This window comes from Castanea sativa, chromosome 11 (assembly GCF_040712315.1).
Source record: "Castanea sativa cultivar Marrone di Chiusa Pesio chromosome 11, ASM4071231v1".
Taxonomy (NCBI): Eukaryota; Viridiplantae; Streptophyta; class Magnoliopsida; order Fagales; family Fagaceae; genus Castanea; species Castanea sativa.
In genome coordinates this window covers 66396959-66406101 of record NC_134023.1, presented here as the reverse complement: position 1 = coordinate 66406101, position 9143 = coordinate 66396959, and the positions used below count along the sequence as shown (strand labels likewise).

The 9143-nt window shown below is 32.1% G+C and overlaps 1 pseudogene; it reads left to right on the top strand.

Annotated features, from left to right (window-relative positions):
* The first annotated feature begins 5454 nt into the window (after positions 1-5454).
* On the top strand, positions 5455-8938 carry LOC142616985 (putative disease resistance protein RGA3; annotated as a pseudogene).
* The last annotated feature ends 205 nt before the right edge of the window (positions 8939-9143 follow it).

The window sequence follows — 9143 nt, the reverse complement described above, 5'->3', positions numbered from 1 at the left end:
TAGACATATATTATAACATATTTATTATAAAACTTTGTTAGTAATGAGTTCATCATAAAAAGTAACAATTATAAATTGCACACATATATCTATTATAATTATTTTGTTAAAGTAATGAGCAATAATTAAAACAACTTGGAGTAATATTGTATAATAAAAGTTGATAAAAACATATTAATTCATTCTATATTATTGATATTTATTATATGATGTAATAAAAAGCTTCATTACGATTTTTTTTTTTTGTTTCTTCAATCTTTGTTATTAAGGTATGGTGATGCTTGTTATCATCATCAGTTTTTCTATCTTCAATATTTGAAGTTTAGTCCCTCCATATTTGTTCAATTTTTGAGCTTTCATCATTTTTTTTTTCCTTGTGTTGCATCATTTGTGTTAATCACTAATGAATTGGCATCGAGAGTCTTAATTAGATCTTACAAAGTTTGGATTTTGTCGCTAAAATTTTTCATAGTATTTGCATTTATATTAAATTTCAATGATGTTACAGTTTTTTGTAAATATTTTTATTTTTTATTTTTGTTAATTTTGGAATAGTGCAGCAAAAAGAATTAGTATAGCATATTAAATTATATATATTTTTTCTTCCATACCTTTTTATCATTTGAAGGTGCATCAAAAATCTTAGCAACTATGTAATTTTCAAAACCATCATTTAGATTGAATTCATTCAAATGAAGTAGAGAAATCCATTTTTTTCCTATTTTTTTTTTCAAATCACATGGAATTCGTTCTCCAATATCAATATTTTTATAATAATTTAAATAAGTAGTACCTCAGTTTATTTTTCAGCAAAATATCTTGTAGATTCAATTATGATTTTCTCGGCATCTCAATCAAATATCACAATTTTTTTTTTTATAGTTGCTTCAAAAACTTCAATTTGAATCATGTATCTGAAGTAGTTTGTAATTGTATATATATAGTAGTTATAGTGAGATAAATATATTATAAATATTTGAAGAGTATGTAGTTAATGTGAGTGCTTCTAACTTTGGGATAGAAAGATTTATTTTTGTTTCACATTTTGCATACCAAAATGATTTTGCTTGTGGTTTGACATTCATTTCACAAAGTACACATAAAATGTAATACTAACCTATTGTTGTATCAATATTACTTATTATTGCAATACCCTAACAGTTCACATCTTGCAATGAACTTTGAAATTAATATGTATTATTTTTTTTAATGTAAATAATTTGATGTATGATTATTTTTTACGTAAATGATGAGTATAAATTGAAATGATTAACAAACCTGTTTCGTAGGATCTCATTCAATGCATTTTATCTTTACTATTGTCTTCATAATATTTAAAGATAAATCCTCCTATGAATATTTTTTTGCATGTATTTTTGGTATTTCTTGTATAGGATCGTGTTTTTTACCATTCCTATCATTGAATTTTTTTACAGAAAATATTAAGTTAATGGCATTTTGTGAGATAGTATATGATATTTATTAGACTTTTTTGTTATTATAAATTTTAGAAATATGCACTTGTCATTTATTTCAGCAACCTTAGGGATCTTAAGATTTATATATATTTTTGTTGCACTGGTCGATGACAGAGAATTAGTCTGCATAAATTGCATAGAACATTATTAATAGACAAAAGCATATTGAATTGAAATTGGGGAAAAATGAAGACATGATTTCATGAGGATGAGATTTTCTAGAAGTATCACTTATACGTGGGGGAGGAAGAAGAGAGTTTATAAGAGGGTAAAAGTTTTTGCTTTGATTTACACGTGGGAAAGGTCAAACTTGGGTCATAATATGTAAGGTAAGAACTGGCTTGAGTTTTTCATAAGGTTTGGTCTACTATGAAAAGGTTTTTCATAGTGAATTAATTTTGATCTAATAGGTCTAATTGTCAAGAACAACCCATATTTTTATATAATAGTAAAAATAAGTTACTATAATCTATTGGGTAATAGTAAAAAAAATTAATAAAAACGAGGTAAAAAATGCTAAATTTATATAATAGTAAAAATAAGTTACTATGATCTATTGGGTAATAGTTAAAAAAAACTTAATGAAAAAGGTAAAAAAGGTTAAATGCAATATTAGAGTACCACGTGGCAGGACAGTAAAAAGAAGTTACTATGATCTATTAGGTAACAGTAAAAAAAACTTAATAAAAAGAGATAAAAAATGCTAAATTTATATAATAGTAAAAATAAGTTACTATGATCTATTGGGTAACGGTTAAAAAAACTTAATGAAAAAAGGTAAAAAAGGTTAAATGCAATATTAGAGTGCCACGTGGCAGGACCTCATGCACTCTCACATGAGGTCTTTGCTTTATATATATATATTGATATTGATTAGATTTCAAATGCACCAAAAATAAATAAAACCCAGATTGCTTGAGGATAGAAATTGTAAAAAATCAAAATTCTATTTTCATTTATTTATGTATAGATTTATTAGGCATCCATTCTATTATAGAGATTGTAGTTCAAAAGGTTCAAACTCATTATAAACCGGTATGCTTATGTACTTATATAGCATCGCTAATACCAGTTACAGACCCACACGATATGTGGAAATAAATAATTATTTTATATTGTAATATAATGTATAATTTTTTTGAAGATAATTTGTTGTCCCTAAAAATTAAAATTTTTTTATTCGGTCCAGTTAGGTCTATTTCGGTCCAATTTGTTCCACTCGGTCCAATTCGGTCCACTCAGTCAATTTTGGTCTCCCTTCAGTCCATTTTAGACTAATTGGACCTTAAATTGATTTTTTTTTTTTAATTTTTTTTTAAGTTTAGCTCAAAAATTCATATTTTTTCCTTAATTTTTAAGATGAAAAGTATGAAATTTTATTATATTTGTGCTAAAACTAAAAGTCTTTAGTTTTGAGTTAAAAAATACAAAGAAAATACTAAAATAGACATTAGAAATTAGAAATTTGAGCCCTAAAAATGCAATAAAAACATTCAAAAATCTTATTTGTTCTGCATTGGTTCTATTCGGTCCATGAGGTCTTCTTTGGTCCAATGTGCTCCTATTCAGGCCATTTAGTCCATTTTGTCCACTAAAGTTCTATTCGATCTAATTCAGTCTACTTCGGTCCAATTCGGTCTATTCAGTTTATACTTGCCCTATCCTGTCCACTTTGGTTCTATTCGGTCCATTCTGTTTACTTTGGTTCTATTTAGTCCTATTCTGTTCATATTGGTCCTATTCGGTCCATTCTGTCCACTTTGATCCACTTCAGTCTTATTCGGTCTATTTTTTCCACTTTTGTTCTATTTAGTCCATTCTGTCCACTTCAGTTCAATTAGGTTCTATTTGGTCCATTCTATCCACTTCGGTCCCTCCGGTCTTATTCAGTTCATTCGATGTTATTCAGTCCCACTTGTTCCTATTCAGTCCTACTCTGTTCATTTGGTCCACTTCGTTCTATTTGGTCTAATTCAGTCCATTTGGATCACTTTGGTTTATTTTGGTCTACTTCAATCTATTTTTGTGCACTTACATAATGGGAAAAAACATGTTTAGGTTGAAAGCATCTAATCTAAATCCAAATTTATGAAAGATATATAAATCTCAAACCTGTAATATCAATGACCAACAATTTCCTTTGCACCAAAGAAAACAAGTAAAAAATCACATATGATGAGCCTTGTTGTGCTATTTTTAGGCAACTGTAGTTCATATTGTCATAATTTTGTTAAACTATCTCTTCTACATACTAATTAATTATATAAAGGACCAGGATTCAGTAGCAAATGGTAACACAGAGGTTGAAGTAGTGAAAACCTAAGTGATCAAATGACTATATGCTACCTAACAATTTTTTTGTTAAATCAAAAACTTTTTATGGATCAGATGACTAGATGCTAACTAACTTAAACCTAAGGACCCATGTATTGATCATCACATTAAACCACATTGTGCCTATTAATTTGGTTTCTCTGTATTCCCAAGACATTCATCAACTCTTTCTTGGCTACCTCCCCTAACATAGCACCTGAATATAATAGTTAAGAGTTCATATGGCAGCAGAAGCCAAAGCAGCAAGATAGGTAATACTTTTGACCACACTGCAATTACAGCTTCCAAACCAAAATCTGAAACCAATTAAGTTATATATCACAGTACTGTATTCCCATTGCCAATCAAAAATGAGCTATGCTTTGTAAAGATCGGCCAACATTTATCTGAAGACAATGACACCAACAAGTTCTTCAACAAGAATGCCAAAATAGAAATTTCTCCTCAAACCCAATTGTTTGATTTCAACTTACACTCAAGGTCAGGTCATATAAAATTCCCAAAAAGCAGTAGAGAGTAACCCTGACTGAATTCATGTGGAAAGTTAAGGCATGCTGAATTTTGTTTTTACTTATTTATTAGCATTTTATGTGGCTTTCTAAGAGCTAAAAAACAATGCAAACTTTCTTTGTTTGTATAGTACATGGAGCATTATGATAATTAAGAGGAGGTTTGTCCCAACTAATCACTGGATAGAGATCAATGATGGTAAACTTCTTAACAACACTATCAAAACTTGATACAATGCTTTAATAACATATGGGGTTTCTAAAAGGTATGTGTTTTTTGTCTTTATTTATATTTTTAGAAAGTGTTTAATCTTTGTAAGTAATTAAAGTACTCAGATGTAAGTAAAATTAAACGTAAGATATGATAGTATAAGTTTATATTTTCCTGTTTAATTATTGTTTTATTTTAATCTCTTGGCATGTATATTTAGTTTTGTGAATTAAAAATTATAAACTTTAAATCTTAGATGTTTAGACTTCAAAAGTTCACGTGTTCTCTTTGAAAAAAAAATAAATGCTTCTAAAAGAAATAAAAAATTTTATATTGAAAACGGTCAAATGTAAGAACTAAATATACATGCACATCTGATCAAACAAAAAAGGGTCTATGGTGGCATTTTTAGAGTCTAATTTATTATGGTTACTTATGGATATATTGTGTTACAATTTTTTTTTTTCATTCATTATTTTAGCTAGTGACGTATAATACATAATTAAAATAAATTTTTTAAATATTATAACACATAAGTATTATAAAGTAACTAATGACGCATGATCCAATAGTTGATTTTTAAGTAGAATCACACAACTTACTGTGCAGATGCTATCAGAGTCAATTTCAACAATCTTAAAAAAAAAAAAATACACAGACAGAAAAGTAAAAAGAACTCGAACAAAATGACAAGAAGGAAAAAGTTTCCCTACCACGTTCACGCGGAGTTGAATGGTGAAGCTTTTTCTAAGATAGAATCATTATTAAGCTTTGTAGTGGATCCCTTTTACGAATATTTGTGAACCTGAGCAACTTAAAACCTTTATTTCCTTCTCACACATTTGGCATTTCAACTTCAACCACTACTGCTTACTGGGCTTTAATCTATCTTTCAGTGTTTTCTTTCACTTACCAAGAAGAAATGGCCGAAGAAATTGCAATCACGCTTGGCGTTGTGCAGACGATCATTGAAAATTTGGGCTCTTTGGCTTTTGAAAAGATTGGATCCATGTGGGGTGTCGAAGATGAGTTTGAAAAATTGAAGGATACTGTTTCGGTTGTTCATGCTGTACTTCTGGATGCTGAGGAGTAGCAGGACAAGAGCCATCGAGTCAAGCACTGGATTAAGAAGCTCAGAGATGCAATCTATGATGCAGATGACTTGCTGACCGAATTCTACATTGAAGATATGCGTCAAAGGGTGATGGGTGGTGATGAAATGGCAAAGAGGGTACGTACTTCTTTAACTACTTTCTTTAAGAGTTCATCAAACCAACGTGCTTTTCGTCATGATATGGCTAACAAAATAAAAGCGGTGAGGGAGAGATTTGATGCAATAGCAAATGAAATGAATAAGTTCTAGTTGGTAGTACATCCTTTACAGACTAGGGTTTTGACTAGGGAGAGGGACCAAACTTACTCATTTGTATATGAAGAAGAAGTTATTGGGAGAGAAGAGGATAAGAAGGTCAGTGTAGATTTATTATTGGACTATGATGGGCAAGAGAATGTTTCATTTATATCCATAGTAGGAATTGGAGGGCTGGGGAAGACCACACTAACTCAATATGTATACAATGATGAGAAAGTGAAGAATTACTTTGAGTTGCACTTGTGGGTGTGTGTCTCTGATGTCTTTGATGTACAAACAATTGCTGAAAAGATAATTAAATGTGCAACTGGTTCGAAACTTAAAAACCTTGAAATGGAGCAGGCACAAAATGAACTTCGTAAAGCAATCAACCAAAAAAAGTACTTACTTGTGTTGGATGATGTGTGGAATGAGGATGAAGAACAGTGGTATAATTTAAAAAGACTTTTGATGGGTGGTTCAAAGGGAAGTAAGGTGGTGATAACTACATAGACAAAATTAGTTGCAGAGATTACTAGCACTATCTCACCGCATTATGTACAAGGCCTCTCGAACAACCAATCTTGGTCTCTATTTAAGCAAATGGCATTTAAAAAAAGGCCAGAGATGATTAATCCTAATCTTGAAGAAATTGGAATGGATATTGTACAAAAATGTTATGGAGTGCCTCTAGTTATAAAGGCGATTGGGAGAATATTATACTTCAAAAAGACAGAGGATGAATGGTTATACATCAAGAATAAAGAACTTACAAATGTAACTCAAGAAGAAAATAATAGTGGCATTTTACCAATTCTAAAATTGAGTTATGATCATCTCCCATCACATTTAAAGTGTTGTTTGCTTATTGTTCATTATTTCCTAAAGATCATGAGATTTCAAAGTTGACATTGATAAATCTATGGATAGCACAAGGATTTATCCAGTTATCAAATGAAAAGCTACATATAGAGGATGTTGCTAATGAGTACTGTATGGATCTACTTTGGAGGTCATTCTTCCAAGAAGCTAGAGAAGATAGTTTTGGGAATATGATTAGTTTTAAAATGTATGATTTAATACATGATCTTGCACAATCAATCTCACGAGTTGAGTGCACATATATTGATTCAAATATAGAAAATGTCAATGAGAGTGTTCGTCACCTATCAACTGCATTTTACCATGTGGTTAAGAAGGATTTAAGCTCATTATTCAAAGCAAAGAAGATACACACGCTCATTTTAACAACTAATTTAGGTGAGGAAGAATCAAGTTGTCAAAAATCAACTCTTGAAATACTTTTTGTAGTTTAAGATGCTTGCGTGCATTAGACCTACACGATTCAAATATTATGATAGTGCCAAGTTCTATAGAAAAATTGACATATTTAAAGTACCTTGATCTTTCCAACAATTTCTTTGAAATTCTCCCTAATTCTATTACTAGATTGTTGAATTTGCAAACATTAAACCTCAATTATTGTTTTTATCTTAAAGAACTGCCGGGAAACATTCAAAACTTGTTCAACCTTCGGAATCTCTATTTAGAAAATTGTTACAGTTTGACTCACATGCCACTTGGATTAGGGCAGTTGACTTCCCTTCAAGTATTACCGTGGTTTGTTGTAAACAAGGAACTTACTTGCGGTGGTCTTCCGGAATTGAACAAGCTAAATAACTTTGAGAGAACTAAGTATTAGAATTAAGGTACTGGTGAAAGATGCCACCTCTAAAGCCAAGGATGCGAATTTGAAGGACAAGCAGCATCTTAGAAAATTGAAATTAAGCTGGGTAAAGATGTCGCAGGTGTTTGTGAAGATGAAAATTTAATGGAAAGCCTGTGTCCACACCAGAATTTAAAAATGTTGAATGTGGAAGGGTACCAGGGTGTGAGATTTCCGAGTTGGCTTCCTTCGCTGACTGGTCTTGTGATATTAGAAATATCAAACTCGATGTGCCAACGTCTATCTCTAGAAGAAATGCCTGATTTGGAATACATATCGGACCAGGAAATCACTGAAGAGATCTCTGCTTCATCAACATTTTTCCCATCCCTAGAGTCACTCAAATTGTACAGTTGCCCTAATCTAAAGGGATGGTGGAGGAGGGATACTGTGGGTGTGGCAACATCAAGTCATCAATACCAGCTGCATGTATCATTGCCTTCTTTTCCTCGTCTTTTTTAAAACAGTTGGTAATTCGTGATTGCGAAAGCCTGACTTGCATGCCGTTGTTTCCAAATCTTGAAGAACCGCTACGACTGACAGTTTTATGTTGCAATCCATTGCAACAAACAATGAATATGACAGCAATCTCTTCGGTTCCCTCTGCTTCGAACTCCTCCCCTCCTCTCTCCAAATTAAAGTTTCTATCTTTGTCTGGGATTTAGGACATAGAGTTTCTGCCAGAGCAGTGGTTGCAAAACCTGGCTTCTCTCGACGTGCTAGAGATAGAGGGATGCAAGAGACTAAAATCTCTATCTCTGTCCCTATGCATGCAACATCTTACCTCCCTCAAGACGCTGTCTATTATATATCACAGTACAATCTGTTGGTGTCAGTCCTCTGCAACGCCTCACAATTTCAGATGTTCCCCGCTTGGTTACTCTACCATTGTGGATAGGCAACCTTACATCACATCTTCAAATTTTGTCATGCCGCAATCTCATATCACTTTTCGAAGAGATTGGCAACCTTACGGTACTTGAAAACCTTGTTATTTGCAGTTGCCGCAATCTCAAATCACTTCCCGAAGGGATTGGCAACCTTACTGCACTTCAGAAACTTGAAATTTTCTTGTGGTCCAATCTGATATCACTCCCGGAAAGGATTAGAAGTCTCACATCACTCCAAATATTTGAAGTCAGTTCATGCCACAATCTGACATCACTTCCATCAGGAATGCATCGGATCTCCTCTTTACAAACCCTGATAATCATTAACTGTCCCCACTTGAAAGAAAGATACCAGAAGGGAATTGGCGAGATTGCTCATGTCCTAAATTTTCAATATCATGATTCTTATGTGCAATTTCTACAGGCCAGAAGGGAATAGGCAACCAATATCCTTGGGCTTCTTCGGGTAAGAACTACAACTTGTACTAATTTTCTTTTCTTTTTGTGCCGACTTCTTTATCTTCTTCCAATTTATTTGCAATTTAATATGCAGATTTATTCAAAGCACTGTACAAGGATGCCAAGGAAACATGGGACGATTGCCTAAAATTGCTCACTGATGAACCCAATTCTTGGTATGTCCA